An 18,468-nucleotide genomic window follows, 5' to 3' on the forward strand; every position below is an offset into this window, starting at 1 on the left:
CCACTAATTGAATTATAGCAGGTGAAAAAAATAATCAATAGATATCAGTGTGTCTCCTGTCGTAAGGGAAATGTTCCCTTAAGACAAGAGACACACTGATTGCTTGGTGGTGATTGGGGTTCCTGTCTCCTTAACCTGTTATGTGTGCTTCCGTAGGTCATTCATGTACCTCTTGGAATTTTCAGTATGTAGCCTCCAGGCTTCTTATCACATTCCCTTATCTTTGTTTACTTCTTACCACAGTCAGTCTGCTCTATTCAGCATCAAGCTACCTTTCATAGTCATGTACGATATTGCTGCCTGTCTTGCTATTCCTGTTTGCATGACTTATTCCCAAGTAAAGTGATATAAAGTAATGTGTGTATGCCATATGCATTTTTTCTGTTTTACATAATTTTACTAAGAAAATTGTCAGGCAACTGTTGACTGTAATCTTACAAATACACAGTCAAAACACTGGAATGGCAGTTCTGTATGGTGCCAAGATTTGAGGGTACATTAAAATAAATGAACTACACGCAATAGAAAATTTGTTTTTATGCTTTATGTTAAAGCTTGGATCCCGTACCCCCATAATTTTGCTTTATCTGGAGCTGGTTATTAAGACAATCAGAGAAGTTATAAACTATTACCCATTTTTATACTGAAATTGATTGAGTAGCAATGACCATGCCATATGTATTTAAGATCTCTATTAGAAGTGACTGCTTTAAAAGCAGCTGATGTTATTCGTTGAGCAAAATCCTTGAAGGGGCTACTTACAGTTGTAGACCATATTTGTCTATGGGAGAACCTTGTTCTAATGGGCCTGAGGCTATTCGGCTGTGAAGGTGGCATATTGGTCTTCTAAATCAAAAATAGTAGAGATCACAACTAAGCGCAGCACCATAGCCGCTCTAGCTATCATGCCATAGAGAACTCTGTGAGACAAGTTGCATCCAGAATTAGGCTGTTCCCTATATATTAAATTGGATTTTCCTGAGTAGAGTATACGAGCAAAGTGGGATGTTGGCCAATCAGCAACCACAATCCTAGTCCAGGGAAGGCACTAGCATACCCCAAATTAACCTCTGCTCACAACCTGGCAGTGTGGCACAGAGACGTCAGGCTCAACTTAGGGGCAATATGTAAAGTATTTGTGCAACACGTCAAACTGTAAAACAGCAAAAATACAACACAAAAAGACCCCACACCAGGTTAGAAAAATAGATCTGGATTTAACCAATAAAACAAGACCAAAATGAAAAAGAATACAATCAGTAAAACCGAAGTCATGCCTTTTGAAAGAATAAACTGAAAAATAGCAACTAAAAGCATAAAGCTCCAGCCGCGGCTATCTGGTTGCGCTGGACAAATGTTTATGGTGACCGCAAAGGAGCATGGGTTGGATACAGTCTCAAATCAGTCCTGTTGAAGTTTTAGCTTCTCAAGCTTTGTGCCCAGTGTCCCATTGCCAGTGGAGAGTGTCGCAGGCCGTGGTCAGCGTAACACGAAGAGCTGGTGTGGCGCCATGGATGGGTTGGTGGTCCTCCACAGACACTTGATGTTGCTGTGCGAAGAACCGAGCTGATTTCCAGTGTGAGCTGTGCAGTTTTAGTGCAAAGGGGCTGGATTTCAAGTCCCATGAGCCACACCAAGGTTCCAGGACCTGGGAGGCACCACTTGGAGTCAGGAACTCACTGCAGCTGGGTCCAGTAGCTGGTTGGGGAGCCTTTTATGTCCCTGAGGATCAGAACAGGTCAGCAGACTAGCCTTTTGAGTCACTGGGGTTCAGGATGAAGTTGCAGGTCCAGTTCTTCTTCCCCAGGCAAAAGGGCCGTAGGTCAGCACAGCAGCGCAGTAGTTCATTTAGAGCAGCAGTCCAGCAGAGTGGCAGTCCCTGTATCATCACAGCAGACCTTCTTCCATACACAAATCCAGAAGTATACTGAAGAGTTCGTATCTGAGGTCCAGTATTTATACGTGGATGTGCCATTTGAAGTGGCTAAAAGCTTCTAGCGGCATGACTATGAAGTGTGCATATGCCTTCCTTTTTTTGGCCCCAAACTAACTACAGGGGGTATGCAGCCCCTTGTGTGGAGACAGGACACAGCCTATTCAAGTGTGTGTGGGCCCAGCTCCTCCCACCCATCCTGCATGTGCTGGCCCATCCAGTCAAACCTTATGTGTCTAGGAGGAATACGCAAAGCTCAACTGTCAGTAGACTCTAAATGGCTAAGACAAGAAAATGCTAACATAGGATTTTAAATTGTGATTCCAGAGACACCAAACATGAACTGGTCATCTTTTCTAATTTGGAAATTACACTTATAAAATGTAATAAGGCAATTCCAATGTTATCCTATGGAAAAGATAGGCCTTGGAGTAGTGAAACACAAATTTAAGAGCTTTTCCCTACAAAGACATGTAAAACCTAAAAGTACATGTCCTACTTTTAAATACATTGCATCCTGCCCCCGGGGCTGTCCAGGGCAAATCCAATGGGTGACTTGTATGTATTAAAAGGGAAGTTTTAGGCTTGGGGTTTATTTTGTCGTTTCGAAATGGCAGTTTAAACTACACACAGGCTCTGCAGCGGCAGGCCTGAGACATGTAGCTACTTAAGTGGGTGGCACAATCAGTGCTGAAGTTTCACTAGTAGCAATTAATTCACACGCAAGCCCGTCAATTTACTAAGGACTTATAAGTATATTAAATAAGCCAATGTGGGTTTACCCTTTTCTACCATGTTTTAAGGAACAAGCACTTTAGTACTGGTTAGCAGTGGTAAAGTGTATATAGTCCTAAGGCCAACAAAAACTAAATCAGCAAAACCTGGAGGACAAAGTAAAAATGTTTGGGGATGACCCTGCAGAAAGGGCCAAGTCCAACAGCTTGACATACTGATGTCTGCCAGTCAGCAGGGACAACGAGAAAGAGGCAGAGGAAGTAAGGATCATAGCCTCAGGTGGAGAACTAGGAACCTCCATCATCAAATGACTTGACTCCTGCCATCATTGCAGAGTCTTTCAAATCTGGCATCATATGTTTTACTTGTAGGGTAGTCAGACCTTTGGGACAGGAGAACATGTACTTTGCAGTGTGTGGTGGAAGTAGGCCCTTGACACTACACAAATGGTTGCTGCTAGGTGCCCCTAAAATAACATTTGCTTTACTGACTCACACCTCCAAGTTTGAATGTAAGCTTGCAAATGTACTTGTTCTGAAAGAGGGCTCTCTCAGGTCCATGCAAATGTGTACATCTACATAAAGATTTTGTGCTGCTTTCTTGGTTGATCAACAAACACTGTTTATTCACATTTGTTTCCGTTTTGGCATTAAAAAAGAGGCAGCACCCATCAACAAATTTCCACTCTAGATACTAGCATGTTTGATGATTAGTGGCACTGGAAATGAGTCAAGAAGCAATAACATGAAATACAAATGGCCCATATGACAAGCATTGGCATAGCCAATAGGTCTCACCTTTGAGACCTTATAAGTGTTTAGCCATGCAACAGTTGATGTTGTTGCACCAAGGATACTGTGCTGGATAGCTAAACTTTTACAAGGTACCAAAGGCGAGACCTATTGGCTATGCCAATGCTTGTTCAGTGTTGTCAAGTTGACAGTGTGTGGGCGTTTAAGAGTGTGTGTATTTGTGTGAGGTACATATGTCTGTGCAAAGCTGTATGTTTCTATGTAGCAGTGTGTAAGTGTCAGTGTAAAGAGGTAGTGTAACAGTGTAAGTTTTTGCAGGTGCAAGTATTTAATTGTACAAAGATAACGTTTGTGTGCTCATGCTAAAGTGTCTGTGTGATGCATGGCTGAGCAAAAACCTACTTGTGCATGTTTTCCAATGTAAGTGTTTTTGCAAATTTGCAAAGAGTTCTATGTGGTGTGTATAAGTATGTGTCTGTGTATAAGTATATAAGTATGTGTCTGTCTGTGTCTGTGATGCAGCGAGAGAGTCTGTGTGTTTCTGTATCGTACAAGTGTGTAGGAGTGACCGCTTGCTGGTGTAACCGTGTGTGCGGTCCCAGTGTGTTGGAGTGGGTGTGCTAGGGCACCTGGGGATATGGTGTGTGGAAAGGTACTGCTGTGGTATGGGTGCCAGCATACCCACAGCTTTGTAGTGAATGGCAAGGGAACAACCGGCCTGAAATGAAAGGGAGACGTTTATTTCATATTCTGTAAGCACTCTAATAAAATGGATATATCGGTGAAACCCTTATGGTGCAGCAGTGACACGGAGGCACTACCGTATTTCATAGTATAGTGGGGGGCCACCTTTTTGCATATACTTTCTACTTTACAGGGCCCAGGCAAACACTACGAAGAGTACATGAGTCCAAAAATTTTTAAACGGTACACTCAAGGAGGCCTTAAAAGCTTTAACACAAACTGCCTGTAAATGCTTTAAGATGCAGGTATAAGGACTCACTGAATGTTATTGTATAGCGTTCTTGGGGACCACTATGCAAATTTGAGTTAGAATGTATAGGAAATCACTTTAACATTCATATTCCCAAAAAACTGTGAAATTGTATAAAAGGGGCTTTACAGTGGTGGCCACCGTGAACATGTTTACTTTGGGCTAAATGTCTGCACAATTGGATTGACTGTTTCTCATTATGCAGACCTAAACAAAAGAAAAATCTTTGAATGTCTTCCTGGATTAGGGGGCACTGCTCGAACCTGCACTACTGTGCTAACCACAGACTGAACTTAAAGCATGCTAGCAGCATGCCACAGTGCCTGGAGTGTGAACTGAGCATGACACTTCATGCAGAAGGGCCGTGGAGGGGAGATGGGCAGTGGTCTTACCTCTTATACTGCGGGTGAGTCTCAGGGGGCTGGGATCCGCGCTCAAGGGGAAGTTCAAGATATCTCTGCTCAGGGCAGGCTCACAGGAGGAGGCATCCAATTCAGCCCCAGCTCGATCAAGTCTGCAGTGGTATTCATACATCCACAGGGAGGGCAGAGTCAACTGCTTCCTGAGGGGAGGCAATGACCGCCAGGTAAGGAATGAATACTACCAACAGATTCACGCAATCATATACCAGTTGACCGCACAGTCCCCACCCATCAGCCCCTCACACAGACCTTTCTGCCACACTAGCACATCAACTTCACCACAGCAACTTCCCATACAAGTGTTTATTTCTACCATAAAAGCAACAACTTTATGGAAGGACGAGTTAAAGAAAATTCAGGTTTGGAACACATGGCCTTTTCTGAAACAAAATAGTCCAAGACTAGTGAAAACCACAAACCTATCTCTTCTGCCATTGCCTGTGTCCCTGAACCCCTTTGCGAACGGGTTATTATTGATATTCAGCTGCGATATCTGGAAAGAATAAAGCTATTAAGGTTATTGGTGGTTGATTAAAATGTGTGGAACAATAGGGGAGTGGATAAAGAAATGAAAATTGTACAACTTTCATAACTGAAATATTTGAAATTTGTTTGACCCTATTTCCCAAAACTATTTATTTGACAGGTAACCTCCGCATATCCTCCGAGACGGGTGTAGCTACTACTGGTGCAGCAGGTGCAGTGGCACAGAGACCCATTGCAGCCCAAATGCGACTGCATTTAGTACCTGATCTGGGGCAGTCAGGGCCAGTTTCCTTCGTGCAATAGGACGCAAGGCACCCTTACTGTGCCACTAGTCCTCAGGGGGAACCCTTGCTGGTGTCAATATGGGGCTGGCATTTAAAATATTTATGGTGCGGGGACATATAAAGTCAGTTTAAAGTGTGTGGGTCCCGCCAAGGCCTTTATTGTCTCAAACTCTTTAACTCACAGAGGATCTCCGGTTTAACACACTGCATGCTTTATTACAAACAACGCTGCGATTTTCGGTGAATTATTTATTTGCTCCTAATTAGAGGAAGTTATTTTTCAGGGCCCCCTGAGGAAAAGATGGCGGCCGAGCAGTTCCGCGCTGGTTAGAAAGTATTCTTATCTGCACAGACTAATGACATGGCCGATTAATAATTCAGACTTTTGAAATAATGTCCCCTGATAGGGTCGGCATTTGCAAATGCATGTAGCGTCGCGGTGCTATATGGAATCCGCGAAAACTACCGCTCGGCTCCTAGTGCTGTCTGGGGCTGAATGTTTGGGTGAATGTGGGGTGTGCAAAGGGTTAATGGTGTGAGCGGTCCTCGGGCAGGCGGTCTCCCTCATCTCAGGCCTTTGGTGGCAGAAGAGTCAGTGACCTAAGTAGGTCCATATGGTTACTTCCGGGAAATGCGGAAGCAGCCATATTTATAGAAGTAGACATGATTGTGTCAGTTACAATAATCCTATATCTAATTTGTAGGGTAACGCTGGTGATTTAGTCCACCGCACTAATATACTTAAAGTGCAAAGGTCAGATTTCAGTTTATTGCCACAGTAGCCAGTAACTTATTACTGCCTCAGGCTCAACTTTATATAGGGAGACAACTCTCCGGAAAGCCATGGGTATCTGCAATCTCATGTGAATCTCACTACAGAAGTGTAACACCTTCATCCTGATTTTTTTAAGCATCTTAATAAAAGAAATGTACATGAAAATATGCCATGACTTAAACCAGATAATATGCAGGGGATGTTTCTGTGAGTCATGCCCCTCCATTCAACTGTAGTAATATCTGATACAGTCTCATCCCTGGGGTGTACAGAAGCCAACGTCCATCCGCAGTGTGAATATGGGCCTTGTTCCTGGACCAGAAACACAGACCTATATCTGACACCCCCTTCTAACATGGGACCTTCTTCACAAATGGGGTTTCAGCTGATAGCGCCTCGATAGCCGCCCACGGAGGCTGGAGAGCACCGCATACGCGACTGCCTGACCCCAACATGACATGGCACCAACCATGAAACAGATCTACGGGCTCGCAAGGAGGTGAGACACAGGAGCCCAGGCCGGTGTTGAGTCGGACCGGCTGAGGTCTGCCTGACTCAGCCTAGTTAGTAACTGCTGGAGAAGACACAGACACATTCCTCTTTTTTTCTGTGCTGGCAGCTGCCTCACCCCACCCCTACTATTCCCTCTATTTCTGTCTTGCTCCTCACTTACTGAAAACCGTGACTTGAAGAAACGGTTCACAGCCTCTTTTCTTCTTTCATTTAGTTGCTTCCCTGTGAAATGGATCCAAAAAAGACAAGCGCGCGGCCTCGCGCTGACAAGGAGAGGAGGCAGCAGGGGGAGGGGGTAGAGGAGGGGGCCTGCCCCTGTTTCCCTTGTGGGAGTGAGCAGGAACCATATGTTAATTAAAAGCAAATGTTTTTAAAGATTTCTCCCGCAAGGGAATCACCAAACGTGCACGCGTTGCCATTCAAAGCAATGCTAAACGTGCACTTTTTTGGATCCAAAACTGAATCGAGTACTAAAGGTCTCGTCTATGCAGCGCATGAGCGCTGCGTAGGCGAGACCTAAAAAATGATGCAAGTATGCTGTGTTCTTTGAAATATGTAGATAGGTTTTGGTGGAATCTGCAGAGGTAAAAAAAAAGTCCACTAACAGAATGAGCGACATGATAGATTGTACTGTCAAAATGCAGGGAATGAAGACGCATTTTAACAAAAACTACTTTATATAAATAATCTTTTTCAGAATCCAATCCAAACGGTTTCCCTGAAAATGTTTTTATTTTAATAAAAATCAGGTAAATATATTTCTTCTGCGCATTTCAGTTAACTCCAATCTCCATATAAATGCATGCTGAAGAGGAGCAATTATTCGAAAGTTATTGATGCAATGTGAATGATAGATAGAATATTTACAAAAAATGCCACCATTAGGATTATATAAAGAGGCAGTATATTTTATTACGTTTTTTACAGATATGAGAATCCAAATTTGGCAGTTATGGTAAAACAAAAACTCACGTAATTTGTAGTAAATGCTTTTGGAATCCATTTTTATATCTTCCCAAAGAAAGACTCCAGTTTAGTTACTTAGGAATTAACTTTGGATCGGACATGAAATCATAACACAGTTTTCAGTCTCTCACGTCACAGAGATGCTTGGTGTAGCAATCTGTATTAGAAATTGGGTAGTGCTTGGTCCTACTAAACATTAAACACTATATTGCACAACCAGTGATCTTAGTCCTTGGAATAGTGTCTGAGAAATTTCAGTCCGTCTCGTCCAGGTTTTATGCAGTACCTAACACTTGCAGACTGTCCTTGAGCCAACACAGCAGTGCATCTTGTGCTTAATCAGACTCTTGACAGCAAAACAGCAGGTAAATAGCTTTTGTGGTACTGCAATTCTGGACCCTTCCGTTTCACCAGCCTCGGGGTCCAACACTCGTGTTATAAAATACCGTCGTATCATGACGAATTTGGTATCTACAAACCGGTAATGGTTAGGACATCATCTCTATGCATTTGCGTCATGATTAAATGATGCTAACACCCTCAAATCTTGATTTGCGTCTCGAACCCGCAGACTCCATTTTGTAAACGGCATCCATCTTATGACTTGCCCTCATATAGTCAATTGATTAAAACCGAGTTTGATCTGAAAGGACACGTCCACCGTAGCTGACTTCCCCATGCCCTGGCCGAGCTGACTCCACTGCCTCCAGCCAAGCCTGTTTGGGCAGCTCCTCGCCCAGTGGCCGAGCCAGATACCATCAAGGCACAACATGTCATAAACCCTTCATACATACAGACCCTGTTTCCATACACACACACACACCTTTCCATGATTCTTGTTTATGACCCGTTTTATGATGGGAGGGTGCTCGACCTTATTGGCATTTCATCGATATCTGATGGGAGTTCTGGATTTGGCGGGGTAATCCATCACAAACTGGACATCTGAAATACGTGCTGACCAGCATGACTTTGCTCTTTGTATTATTGTGGAAATATTTGTATTGCCATATCATAAACTTAAGAATTCTTGCCTGCAGCTGTTATTTATGTATTTAAGGAGAAGTCTGGTTCTGTAAAAACGAACAGTCTCCTGAGTACTTACGGCCCGTGTTGTCGTACTTCTAGGACGCATGTTACTTGGTTGCAGCCAATAAAACTCGATCTCTGACTTCAACTAGAAGACTCTGTGTTTCTGTAAGTCCAGAACAGGGAGAACCTAGAGGTCTTCGGGTGTGATCCCCTGACACCACCGGGTCTCTAAAAACCCGGCACCTCAGTTGGCACCCAACTCGAGGCGATATCAAGCGGTGACGGTCCAAGCCAGATGTTCGTGAGGAGCTTCGTGTGAAAATTCCGGAGGACGGCTAGCCACTTCAGCGACCCCTGCATGTCGACGTGGTTCCGAAGGTCTTTGCTGCGAGGTTCCCTGCGTCCCGACGGCTACGAAGGACTGCTGCCCTGACTATCGCCCTGTTTTGGACCCAGTGATCCTTGGTAGAGCGAAACGATAGACGAGTCTTCTAGTGACGTCACCGATCTTCGATATTCAGTTAAGTATAAGTGGAGCGTCTCCCAGTTCTTAGTTTGGTTCTTAGTTTGGTTCTTAGTCTTGGTATCCCAGAGATACGGTTTGTATTGGTATTTGCAAGCACCAAAACCGAGGGATTCGTGTATTCACGAAAATATCGTAATTAGATAATCCCTTGAAGTTTGAAGCTAGACTAGTGAAGCGAAGATGCCTGGTCTCAGCAGACTTGGAAACTTGTTTTGTCTTGGTTGTAATAAGGACTCCCAATTAGAGGATTCGTGTCCGGTTCCTCCGATTGGAACTCCAACATATGAGTTATATATAAAGCACGGAGTAGGTCCTATCACGTATAATGAGGTATGGATGAAATACACCCGCAAGGACGGCGTTTTAAAATGGCCCCAACATGGTAGTTTTGACTCAGAAATATTAGACAACCTTGAGGTCAAATTGTTCAAGAAGAAAGCCCGGCCGGCGATGTTTGACTCTTTTCGCTTATGGCGCAAAGAAGCCAAACAGAAAGAAATAAAATTAGCAAAGAAAAACAAAAGAGGTATGTCAATGGTACAAGTTGCCATCGCATACAGAGATAATGAGGAAGAGCAGGAAAGTGAACAAATGCTCAGAAGCAAGAAACTAGCAATAGATAAATGCTACCCGATGTTACCACATGGGGGACAAGACTCAAAGGGAACATCCGAGAGAGATCCAATAATGTCCCATTTATTGAACTCACCACCCCCATATACCTCGAGTATTGTGGGACCCCCGAGACGTATTGTTATACCGCGCCCTGGCGCACGAAAAGCAGCTCTTGCACAAGCACCAGCTCCTCTTCAGCTGGTTCCTACTTCTCCGGCGCAGCCTTCTCAAGGGCCGCCGCCTTTGCTACATACTCCATCTACTTCTACAACTTTGCCTACTGCTCCAACTATTCACTATGATATTACTTCTGCTACTGCCTCGACTTCCTCTGCTGTTGCTTCTACTTCCTCTTTACATCAGCCTGTCTTTTCTGGCGCATCTGCTTCGCCGCAAGCTTCTCCTTCTGTCAGACAGAGAGTGGCAAGTACTGTCACTGGTCTATTCTCGCCCTTCTTTGGGTCGCCTAAAACGACCCCTAAACCAGAACGTAGACAGTTGCGTAGTCAACTACCCGACTACGAGGAGAGAGAAGTGCTGAACGAGTTAGCACGCAAATGGGTTACTGACACTGTAAGATATGATCTTCAGTCTGTTATGGAAGTTTTCCGTCAGTGGGATCCATCCACTCAAAGATATGTGTTTGAGGAAATGTGCGTGTACCTCTGGGAAGATTTACGAGACAATGACCCAAAACGCAGAATGCAGGAACTAGCCCGCATGCCATTCAAATTTTACGAAGGCATGATTGTAGGTGCCGATGTTGAAAAAGCAATGGATCTGTTGTTATCTTATAGGAGTCAGGGAAACCGCTCTAGATCATTCGATGAGGATGATGTGTCTGGTAGGAAAAAGGCGCGACAGTACCCCATGAGAGAGGTTCCTCCAGTATGGAGGGAAGGTGATGCGAATGCACAACCACCTGTTCCACCGCATTTCCAGCGAGTATGGGTACATGTCCCCTGGAAAAGATCCGAAGTCCTAGCACTCAAACAGACATTACCCGATCCACGTAAAAACCCAGCAGGATATTACAAGGAATTGTCACAGACTGCCAGCTCATGTATAATGAATTTAGCAGATATAGACATGTTGTTTGGGAATGTTGTTCCGCATCCTTTATGGAGTAAAATTCGTCATGCAGATCACGATCAAGAACTAGGTGACTCATGGGCTAATATTACTGCTACTGATGCTAGACAAATTGGTGGTTCTAAACCCGAGCCCTTAATAGCAGACCTTCCCGGTAGGATTATCGCGTACATGAAAACGTTAATGCCTGAATTACGTGTAAATTGGAACAAGCTATCTGCGTGCAAGCAGAAGAAGGATGAGAATGTGTCTGACTTCTTCACGAGATTTGAGGAGACTTTCACCGATCACTGTGGTCAGGACATGGCTACTGAGGGTGGCTAGAGATTGTTTGTAGACAAATTTGTACATAATCTGCTTCCTGAACTGTGCAATAAATTGAAAGATTCAGAGAGTGCTTGGGCTGTCTCCACGTCAGCACAGATTTTAGCCACAGCCCAGTACTACGAAAATAGGCGCAAAGACGAGTTAGATAAGACAGAGAAGAAGAGTAAGGAATTAAAGACTAAGGTTCTTCTCCAGCAAGCGTATCCGCCTCGCACTCCTAGTCAGCCCAATTACCAGCAACCACAGCAGTATTTAAGAAACGCGCAAGGGAACGAGTTTTCCAACCAGCGTTCTCCGTATGGCCCGAATCAATGTGCATATTGCAAGGAAGAGGGTCATTTCAAAAGTAATTGTCAAGCTCTTGCGCGGCGCTTAAGCAGTGTTTCCGGCGCAAGAGGTAGAGGTGTTCAACAGGCTCCTAGAGGTAGGGGCCGTGGAAATTTCTCCCAGAACACCACTTCTTTTCCGCCCCAGAATTCTATGAATAGCTTTGACCAACAGAATAATACATCTTCCAGGTCAGCTCAGTACTATGCAGATGACTATTAGGCAGAAAACGAGAATGAGGGTAATAGTTGCTAGGACAGCCATGGACAAAGAGAGGGAGTTGTTTCAGTTCCAGTAGATCAGAATGGACCTTATGTCGAGGTGATTACATCCGGAGTGTCGGAGCCATTTCTGCTGGATACTGGTGCTACAAAAAGTTCAATTATGCACTCAAAACTTCCTGGTGCACCTTTGTCTGGCGAAATGAATGTTTCAGTAGGTTTTTCTGGCGCCCCTGCTAGAAACCCGATCTCCAGCCCTATGCCCCTTTCTTTTGGCCCATGCAAATTAGAAGCACCCCTCATTCTTACCACAGGTTGTGGCGAAAATTTGTTAGGTTTGGATTTACTGAAGAGATTATATGCGACCTTGTACTGTTCTCCTTCGGGAGTACAACTCACCCTTGGTAAGAAAGTGATTTCCCCGATGTATTTGTCAAAAGAAAGAATTCCGACTGAGTTGTCATCTCTTCCAGATGTACTTTGGGCGAATGGTTCTAATGATGTGGGTCACTTAGAGATAGCACCGTATGTCATAACATTAAAAGCTAATGTTAGGTTGCCACGTATTCCCCAATATAGAATATCAAACGAATGTGAAAAGACTTTGTTAGCGATCGTCTACGATTTGATTGCGAAAGATGTCATCGAAGAGACTACAGGCAACATTTGCAACAGTCCTGTTTTGCCTGTCTTAAAGCGTACCGATCCTTCACAGCCCCCTGTGTACTGATTTATGATTGATCTCAGGGAAGTGAATAAGATCGTTGTACCGCAGTTTCCAGTCGTTCCCGACATTACTGCCTTATTGACAATGGTTCCAGCCTCAGCCAATTGGTTTTCGGTGATTGACCTGAAGAATGCTTTCTTCAGCATCCCGATTGCCGAGGAGAGCAGAGATATCTTCGGCTTCAATCTAGGAGGACGAAGCTTCCGCTTCAAACGCGCTCCTCAGGGCTACTGTGAGAGCCCATCGATATTCAGTCAAGCTCTGAAAACACAACTAGATACGATTATTCTACCTGGTGGCCCGACTCTGATCCAGTATGTAGATGATCTACTGATCGCTGCAGATACTGAAGAAATCTGCAAGCAAGCCACGTTGTCATTGTTGCGTCATTTATGCGACATGAAGCACAAAGTCTCGCTTTCCAAACTACAATTCTGCCGACAAGAAGTAACCTACTTAGGTCACATCTTATCGAAGGAGGGAAGGAGACTGACCCCAGAAAGAATACAGGCGATTGCAGAACTGAGTGTCCCAAAGACACAAAGAGAAGTGCGTGCCTTCTTGGGCATTACATCGTACTGTAGACAATGGATACCGAACTTCTCACTGTTGGCCAAACCTTTGCTGGCATTAATGCGTAAAGACAAATCCAATCCTTTGCCTTGGTCTGAAGATTGTCAGGCGAGTTTCCATGAGTTGCGTGAGGCATTATGTTCGGCTCCTGTGTTGGGCAACCCCGACTACAGCAAGCCGTTTACATTATACGTCCACGAGAAGGAAGGTTGCGCATTATCAGTCTTGACGCAGCACTTTGGGGACAAACAACGCCCATGTGCATATTTCTCCGCGACTCTAGATCCTGTAGCTAAGGCATTACCGAGTTGCTTGAGGGCCACTGCCGCAGCGGCTGTCTGTATTCAACAGTCCGCTGGGTTAGTCATGAATAATACCCTGACCGTAATGGTCCCACATGCAGTAGATATTTTACTAAACAGAACAAAGACACAACATCTGACTAGTGCTCGACTGTCCAGCTATGAATTGACCCTGTTAGCAAGTCACATTCACATAAAAAGGTGATATACACTCAACCCCGCTACGTTATTACCTGTTCCAGCAAAGACAGATGAGGTCGATAAACATGATTGCTGTTTTAGGACAGAGGAAGAGACAAAAGGGAGAGTGGACTTACAGGACACTCCTCTCTCTGAATGTAATGATAATTTATGGGTTGATGGTTCATGTTTCAAGTTGCCGAATGGTGATACGACTGCAGCATATGCCGTGACAACATTACACACGATTGTAGAGACAGCTCGCATCCCCCACAATTCTGCACAAGCAGCAGAGTTAGTCACACTCACAAGAGCGTGCGTGTTGGCGAAAGGAAAATGAGTAAATGTGTACACTGATAGTCAGTACGCTTTTGGCGTAGCCCACAGTTTTGGAAGATTGTGGCGTGAACGTGGGTTCCTGACGTCGCATGGTGCAAAGATTCAACACGGCCAGCTAGTACACGACCTTCTCGAGTCACTGACCTTGCCCCTACAGGTTGCGATCGTGAAGTGTAGCGCGCATAGAAAGATCCGAGATGATGTTGGTCGAGGGAATGCATTTGCCGATGAAGTCTCGAAAGAGACTGCAAGGAACACAATGAGTCGGATGTATGTCGTAGGTCCTGCTAGATGGACCCCTGATGTGGGTATGTGTGAGGACACCATCGAAAGTGTGAAGTCCATACAAGCTGACGCGACTGAGAAAGAGGTGAATGAATGGAGAGAAAGCAAGGGTAGGTTAGACGCGAATGGTTGTTGGGTCGAACTGTCAGAACATCCGCGATGGTTGTTACCGGATGCTTATGTGCTCGCAGTGGTAACGATGGCCCATGGAATGGCACACGTCAGTGTGAAAGGAATATGTAAGTTGTTGGCCCCAGTATGGCAGAATAGTGGTATCCCAAAATGTGCAGAGAATCTGGTCAGAAATTGTATGATATGTTTGAAGCACAATCCCGGTAGAGGAACCCCAACCCCAGCTGGTCATTTTGCACCTCCAACGTATCCGTTCGAGGTCTTACAACTCGACTTCATTCACATGGAGAGGTGCAATAACCTAAAATATGTCCTTGTTGTCGTTTGCGCTTTCTCCAGGTGGGTAGAAGCGTACCCCCTTAAGAACAACACTGCATTTTCAACTGCCAAAGCCCCTGTCAAAGAATTCTTCCCTAGATTCGGCATGCCTAGGATTGTCTGGAGTGATAATGGAAGTGAATTTGTGGGACGAGTAATGAAGAGAGTGTGTGAGTGTCTAGGCATCCGCCAGAAGTTTCATGCTGCAAACCACCCCCAGTCGGCAGGCCTGGTAGAGTGCTATAATGGCACGTTAAAATTGAAACTGGCCAAAATCCAAGCCAGCACAGGTCTCAAGTGGCCAGACGCCCTGCCTTTGGCACTCCTGTCTACCAGGATGATTGTCCATTCTAGACTGGGACTCAGCCCACACGAGATCGTGTTCGGGCGCCCAGCTAACATATGGGGAGTACTGAGGCCAAGAAAGATCAGTGAAATCGAGCACCCTGTACTGTTTGACTATTTGCACGAATTGACAACTAAGCTGAATGCTTTACATCAACAGGTCCACAGCTCCTCTCCACCGGCATCTGATGATCCAGGCCACACTATCGAACCTGGCTCCTGGATCCTGATTTGCAACTTCAAACGAGCAAAGAACGAGGAGCCTCGCTGGACCGGACCTTTCCAGGTTTTACTGTCTACCCGCTCTGCAGTACGTGTCCACGGAAAGAAACATTGGGTGCACGGCGCCCACTGCAAAAGGGTCCCGTTGCCCCTTCCATACGACCGATGGGTCCAGCAAGGAGTCGCTGACTCCGAGACTGAGGTTGTACCACGTTTTGTCCCCTTCAGCGATGCACGATTAAAAGGAACTGGTACTGACAAAGAGAGCGATTGTATCTTGCAAGGATCTGTGCCTCCGTCAATGCAGTTGGACACTACAGAACCTGAGACATTGTTTGAAGATCACACCGTGCCTGGAAGAGAACGATATAATCTGAGGTCAAGACCATGGAACAGACACTCTCGAACTAGTGCGATCTTCCCTTTTTCCCATGAACTATTTTTGATTCCACAGCTCTCTCGCCCAGGAAACTAGCGCATTTTTGATTTTTGAACCGCCACCCGGTTCTGCTGCTAAGGCCCCGGTTGAAGTCTGAGGAGTGCAGTCGGGGACGTCTAGGTCAACGGTTCTGGTCAGTCTGAGGGAATCACCCCGGACTGGTCAGAGCGCACATCTTGGCAGAAGCAACCTCCCACCGCGGGCAGCAACCAGAGGATGGAGTTTCCGAGGGTAGAGAGACCTGCTAGACACATGAACTTTGAAAAGAAAATATGTATTGTAATGGCAAGAAAACGATTTCTAGTATTGAGCATCTCAATGTTGTGTAGTATAATAATGTTTTTGACTGGCTATGCTCTGTCCATCTTCCGAGTTCCATTCATACACAACACCCAGCTCACACCTCGTCCTACTGTTCCCACACACTCCTTTCACCCACTACCTGAACACGAGTCTGCCAAAAGACTAGAATTCGTAAACAACACATTTGTCCAACTCCTCCACCAGCACCAATCTGCGATGAACACTACGAACTGTTGGATATGCGGACTCATGCCACACACTACAGATAAGGGCATCCCTTACTTTGTCCTGCCATTTAGTTACTTCGGTTCTCTGTGGGCTTTCCAGACCATGTTCCTGTTTTCCCTTGAACCATACATTCGAGGGGAAAACTTAAACAATAAGGAATCCGAAATATGAGTAGAGACATCGACACAGTTAGAGCCACTCCCAAAGATGAGTTTACACCATACAGTAGATGGAACATCACCAAGTATGGGATTTCCCTGAGTGAGAACCAGAAATCAAAGAAATCCTCCCCAGTCTGGGTAGTACCCCACCGTGGTCACTTATGTCTGCAAGGTATTGGCAGGGATCCCAAAGCACAGTTGGGGAAAAGCGTATGCACAGAAACATATGTGTTTGCCTCCCGAACTTCCCCTCCATTCTTGGCGGCTAAAGGCACCTATTTTGTCTGCCATGACAAAGCCTACACAAGGTTGCCCTCTGACTTCTCGGGCACATGTTTTATCTCGTTTCTGCTGCCACCCACCTACACGGCCGGGGCAGATTACCACTGGACAAGGACAGTTAGGGGTGTCGTGAGTCAAGACGACACTGCGGGTCAAGAATTTGGAGACTTCGCAAAGGGTTTTCTGCCATTTTGGGGGCCTATGGTGAACAGCAGGAACATTCGCCAATTAACGAGAATAGTTGAGTCCGCCGTGACTGAAACGGCCGGTGCCCTTGGCAACTTGACAGCTGAGCTTCAGTCTGATCAACTTATGACCCTTCAAAACGGGGTTGCCCTGGATGTCATACTTGCAGACCGTGGTGGTGTATGTAGAGTGATCCAATCTAGTTGCTGCATTTTCATCCCCGATAATGCTCCGACAGTGTACCAGGCCATCTCCAAATTACACAAAATCTCTGATTCCCTTCACACAGAGAAAGGGGATTGGTCTCTGCTAGGGTGGTTCTGGGAACTGATCTCTGCCTGGGGATGGAAAACTCTGATCTTCATTGGGATGATCCTAGCCGTTCTGTTTATGTTCTGCCTGTTTGTACAGTGCGCTCCTGCAATATGTGGCCTCTGCGCCACTTCATGTGTAAGGAAGCCTGTGTCAAGGGACGAACTAAGCAACAGAATGATGCTACAGCAGCATCTCCGTGAATTCATCAATACAGATTTGGACTCTGACTAGCGTGAGTTATTGCCTAATATGAGGGCAAAAGGAGGGCCTGAGGTACTGCAATTCTGGACCCTTCCGTTTCACCAGCCTCGGGGTCCAACACTCGTGTTATAAAATATCGTCGTATCATGACGAATTTGGTATCTACGAACCGGTAATGATTAGGGCATCATCTCTATGCATTTGCGTCATGATTAAATGATGCTAACACCCTCAAATCTTGACTTGCGTCTCGAACCCGCAGACTCCATTTTGTAAACGGCATCCATCTTATGACTTGCCCTCATATAGTCAATTGATTAAAACCGAGTTTGATCTGAAAGGACACGTCCACCGTAGCTGACTTCCCCATGCCCTGGCCGAGCTGACTCCACTGCCTCCAGCCAAGCCTGTTTGGGCAGCTCCTCGCCCAGTGGCCGAGCCAGATACCATCAAGGCACAACATGTCATAAACCCTTCACTACATACAGACCCTGTTTCCATACACACACACACCTTTCCATGATTCTTGTTTGACCCGTTTTATGATGGGAGGGTGCTCAACCTTATTGGCATTTCATCGATATCTGATGGGAGTTCTGGATTTGGCGGGGTAATCCATCACAAACTGGACATCTGAAATATGTGCTGACCAGCATGACTTCGCTCTTTGTATTATTGTGGAAATATTTGTATTGCCATATCATAAACTTAAGAATTCTTGCCTGCAGCTGTTATTTATGTATATAAGGAGAAGTCTGGTTCTGTAAAAACGAACAGTCTCCTGAGAACTTACGGCCCGTGTTGTCGTACTTCTAGGACGCATGTTACTTGGTTGCAGCCAATAAAACTCGATCTCTGACTTCAACTAGAAGACTCTGTGTTTCTGTAAGTCCAGAACAGGGAGAACCTAGAGGTCTTCGGGTGTGATCC

At 45.3% G+C, this 18,468-nt stretch overlaps 1 protein-coding gene across 8 annotated transcripts in view; it reads left to right on the plus strand.

The window, feature by feature from the left end:
* ADARB1 (adenosine deaminase RNA specific B1) overlaps positions 1-18,468 on the plus strand; it is a 947,690-nt gene that overhangs the window by 773,885 nt on the left and 155,337 nt on the right. The window lies entirely within an intron of this gene.

This window comes from Lissotriton vulgaris, chromosome 2_1 (assembly GCF_964263255.1).
Source record: "Lissotriton vulgaris chromosome 2_1, aLisVul1.2, whole genome shotgun sequence".
Taxonomy (NCBI): Eukaryota; Metazoa; Chordata; class Amphibia; order Caudata; family Salamandridae; genus Lissotriton; species Lissotriton vulgaris.